Raw genomic sequence first — 5,518 nt, forward strand, 5'->3', positions numbered from 1 at the left:
AATGGGTAGCTCCCGAACTAAAAGGTGTAACACCCCGAAAAAGTTTGAACTACTTAAGCGCTATTAAGAAAGTCGATGTACGCTAATTATATTATTTTGTGTGAAGACGGGGACAATTAATAGGATGAATATTAATTAGATATGATAACAAGTGTACGAGGCATATTATAAGTGATGTGGGTTCTAAGGAGAGCCCTAAGTCCAAGTCAAGTTAGAAATTACATGATAGGCTAAAAGATCTAAATGAGTACGCACAAGACAAAACTATGGACGATCATATATATATATATATATATATATATATATATATATATATATATATATATATATATATATGTATATAAGGAGTTATGTTATGGATGACCTATAAAATTAAATATCTTTGAGTCTAGTTTCTAACGCTTCAAACCGTTCGTCATTTGGATATTTCTACAAGAAGTTATGGTCAAATTACCAATGTTAGATCACCTAGTTAATTTGGCGGGCAACGAAGTGAAGTCGCTTCGCTAAACCAGATGCGGATCCTGTCTTCCCTTACATGCAGTGGATAGTGAAGTGAGGCACACTTCGCTAGAGTAGACGAACCCCAGATCCAGCTCTTTTTAATCCAATTCGGGGTTCATTTCCCCCATTTTCATTTGGACGAAATTTGGAGCTCTTCTCCACTCTCTCAAGACCACCAACTCCTCACATCTTCAAGGTAAGAAATCCCCATAATATTGGTGTGAAATTCCATCATTTCTACACAAGTATTGATGAGATCTACACACAAAATACATAGATCTTCAAGAAATTTCTTCAAGAACTCAAAGGAAGGTTTTGCAAGATTTTATCCAAAAGGTAATCCTACACCCTTAGACTTATATGTATGGATATATTATGGGAATATGAGTATGAATTAGTAACTTATAGTATGGTGATTGGAAGTCATAAGTTCACAATATAAATACATAACCATTGTAGAGATTGAAAGGTTATTATTTGATGGAAATTTGTTGGTTGGGTGTGGATGAATGGTCATGTATGTGATGTTGGAAGTTATGAATTGTTTAAGAATGATGGTGGGATAAATTATTGGTAAATGATAGTAGTTGGATGAGCTAATGCTATGGTTAAGAGGTGTAGAGATTCATGCCTACTAGGTGTTTGATAAAATGCCTAAATGGCCTAAATTATGGAATTTGTTACTAATATTGGTCCCCATTGGATGTTGTTATTATAGATTGAAGTTGATAAGAATTCCGAAATATTTTAGAGTTTGAGGAAGATCAATTGAGGTATGTTGGCTAAACTACTCTTCTAGAAATGAATTCCATGATCTTCTCGTAAGTTCCAAGTATTGTTAGCTCAAATTCCTTATTCTATGTTCCGAGTTGTTCTCGATAAATTTGATTGCCCCGAATAAGCAAAGTGTCAAGAATTATGTATTCAAAACGTGTTCCGAATGTTTCTATCACATTATGTTATCCTTTGGGAATGTGTTCAAGAATGATATGTGCATTGAAATGTTATGTCTTTGAGACATGTTTCAAATGAAGTCTATGATGCCAAATTGTGTGAGAGAATCTCAATATGCTTAAGACTCTTAATTGCTCATATGTGTACCTAAAGTCTTGATTGGAAATGTCTTATTGTTGATAATCTATAAAGATGGTTGGAAATGAAATAAGTGAATTGGGAATATAAAGTGTGGCCAATGTGCCAAGAGTGAAAGTTATACTTGTGGCCAATGGTGCCAATGAAATAAGATGATGTGAGAAAGATTATGAAATGAGCTTTGATTCAACTGTTCCAAAATTGATATCAAAAATAGAATTGCCTAAAAGCTTATGAACTCAAGTCATGCTCATATGTGGCTGTTTTAACAGACGCTATGATTTGTGAATATTTTCAACGTGTTTTGCGTTCTTACATATTCGTGAGTGGAAATTGTGTATTTTCCTTTGTGGAAAAAATATGTCAAGAATAAATAGTGTGTTATTTGTTGATGATTTTAACTTGTGCATCAATTGTCAATCATTTTACTCCATTTCTCGGAAATAAATCTATTGTGCTTAAATTGTTCATTTCTAATGAACTTAAAGTTGTGATTTTCGGAATATTATATGTATGTTGATATTTATGATAATGATACATGAGAGGGAAGAAATGAAAGTGTGGAATATCAAATATGGCCACCGTGCCTTGAATAAAGAATCTTGTGAATGGCCAAAAGAGCCAAGAAAATATTGTTGTTGTTATTGGTTGAAAATACTAGTGGAGATTTATACAATGTGAAAGATGATTAGGTAAACACATTTCCACCAATGTTATTTTTGTGAATTTTTCCCTTTATTTGGGATGAGATTGATGTGATAAATGTATTCCTCTTAATTGGGATAAGATTGATTGATATAAAAGGGTTGATGTCTCAAATAAGACAGCCTAGCCGATCAGGTCGTGATCGGACACCATGCCGCACTCATGGTTGTGATTGTGCTGGAAATTATAATTGAAATTGAGATTTTAGTTAATGTCTTCAAATAAGACAGCCTAGCCGATCGGGTCGTGATCGGATTCCGTGCTAAAATTACGGTTGTATTGGTATTGATAGTAATTGTGGTTGATTCTCTAATGAGATAGCCTAGCCGATCGGGTCGTGATCGGAGTCCGTGCTAAAATTACGGTGGTATTGGTATTGATAGTTATTGTGGTTGATTCTCTAATGAGATAGCCTAGCCTATCAGGTCGTGATCGGACTTCATGCTAAAATTACGGTGGTATTGGTATTGATAGTAATTGTGGTTGATTTCTGTAATGAGATCGCCTAACCGATCAGGTCGTGATTGGACTCCGTACTAAAAGTACGGTGGCATTGGTAATGTGAACATCGGTATTGTAAACAATGGTATTGTGAACATTTGGTATATCGGTGCTAATGATCTCCCAACCAAAAATTGTATATGAAGTTCATATTTTGCAAATTATCATGTTTTTAGCTGGACATTTGGATATTGTGGATAGTGACTTGCTGTTTCTATGTGTTACCTTTTCTTATATGGGTATTCTATTTTGAAAGAGGACTTTTAGCTATACATACTAGTGCTATTCGACAGTATTAACGTCCCTTTTGCCGGGGGTGCTGCATCTTTAATGGATGCAGGTGGTCCTACAGCAGGCGACATTGATCAGTAATAGCAGTACACTCTTTTCAGCTGATTTGGTGAGCCCCACTTCATTTCGGGGTCATGTATATTTTATTTCTCATGTACTGTATTTTGAGGTATAGCCGGAGCCTTGTTGCCGGCATTTTCATACTATGCTTCTGTCATATTTAGAGGCTCCGTAGACAGGTTGTGGGTGGTAGTCGAATGTTGGGAATTGAACTAGAAATATTGATATTTGGCAAACATGTTTTTCATTATATCTATAAACTTGTAATATTTTGGAAATTATGAATGAAGCTGCTAATGAAAATGAAATGGGAGTTGTTAATGAAATATTTTTAATGTTTGATTAATGGAGTACATCTCCTCTTTATTCATAGATGAGTTGGGTAGAATGAAATCTAACAGGCTTGCTCGGCCGGGTTTACTTGGTTGAGTGCCGGTCGCGCTCTCCGAGTTTGGGCGTGACAAACTTGGTGCCAGAGCCTAAGGTTTTAAAGTGTCCTAGGATGTCTCGGAGCCGTGTCTAGTAGAGTCCTTCTTATCGGTGTATTGTCGACCACATCTATAATTGGGAGGCTACTTGGACATTTAGGAATTTCACACTTCTTTGATACTCACGATAGAGCTCAAGATAGGAAACTAATTTCTTAATTTCTTCTTCGTGTCTCATTTTCCATATGAGTAACTCGCAAGTTTGAGGCAGCGAGGAGTGAATGAAAGAACCAGTTGTTAGGGGAAGTGTCCCTGTTTTGATTAATGTTACCCTGCCACCAATTTATGTGGTGAGAGCACCTAAGAAATGAAAGAGGATTATTGGAATTAATAAGCCGAAATGTTTGATATGAAAGAAGAGCCACTCGGGTTTAGCCACTCGGTTTATGTTGGATGATTCTTGAAATATGTTATGGTTGTTGAAAGAGGGGGCATAAGAAGAACAAATGCCCTTAGGTTGGATATACACATCCCGGTCTGCTCGATATGCGGGTGAAAATAATTTGCGTCATGTTATAAGTATGCTCAGAAGCGTGTTAGGGGTGGTAGATTTGGGCAATTCCAAAAGTCCATACAACGAGTTGTTGCAGAGATTGTTACTCCCGCCATGAAGGCTTGGAGGAAGACTAAGGGGAATGCTAATGATGTATGAAAAAGGGTAAATATCAGGTAAGTGGGGCGAATTAGTTTAGCGGACCCCATCTTCGTTGTGTGAAGTGTATGAGATGTCATTTGGGGGTATGTCACTATGGTACTAATGTATGTTTTGGATGTGGAGTAGAGGGGCATCAATTAAGGTACTGCCCTATCAATCTAAAGTCATCAAGTAAGTCACTTCTTAGTACATCCATATTGAAGAGGCCTACATAATTATGGTCTTAACCAAAAAGTTGAATCACAAAACATTGCATGTACTTACTTTCTAAACGCGCACTATTCGTGAAGCCACTCTATCACAAATTCTCTTATTTACAACCTCTGGAGGAATTGAGTTTTATAATTATGTCCTTGAAATTAAGTTATAACTCTTGGATTAATACTTCCCACTTGTTTTCCTAAATTCTCTACAAGGGACTATACTTGATGAATTTCTTACAGAACCTTTTGATTCAAATGGATAACTTCTGCTCACTTGTGCTTATGCATGCACAATCATTTGGTTTACCTATGTGGTATCAAATCCAATGTAAAGCAGTCTAGTGTTGAGATCCTTCTTGAGCCACTCTTTTTCTCTCCGGTGTATGTGGCTCCTATGATTAAAACAATCATTTTACTCCTTTGTGAGCATTATCATGAATCTGTTTCACTGTCTAGTAACATGAGAGCATATCTCAGTACCTATCATGTGCGTGTATGTCAATTGAAAGGGGCCACTTATCCGCATAAAGTTTTTGAGCAATTTGAGATTTATCACAAATTCGTCACAGGGAGATCTTGTTATTTACCCATCTCAGTATGACTTTCATATCCACCTAGATCATGTCCCAGTGAGTTACTCATTTTTCTCCTAGAATTGTAGTTACCCATGAAGTGGCCTGGTATTGTAGCTGAAGAGTTGTTATAGCAAAAACATGTCTAGCCCATAGCAAAGTGTTCATTCTCTCTAACCAATACATGGTTTCATCCCAACATTAAGATATCTTAGCTACGTGATTTCACTTGTGTGAGGTTAAAATTTAAGTAGCCTTATGATGAGCATATTGAATTGAAAGACAAATTCGTCGTATCTCCAGTCCTCTCATATAGAACCAACTATTGGCAAAGGTTAAGTTGTGAGAATGATAATAATCTCGCGAGTGTTCAACTTCTTTTTCATCCCCATGGGCTTGTGACATAGATTCCCTGTGTTAGCTAATGTTAAGACCGTAATGCAATTT

Source organism: Nicotiana tomentosiformis, chromosome 11 (genome assembly GCF_000390325.3).
Source record: "Nicotiana tomentosiformis chromosome 11, ASM39032v3, whole genome shotgun sequence".
NCBI lineage: Eukaryota > Viridiplantae > Streptophyta > Magnoliopsida > Solanales > Solanaceae > Nicotiana > Nicotiana tomentosiformis.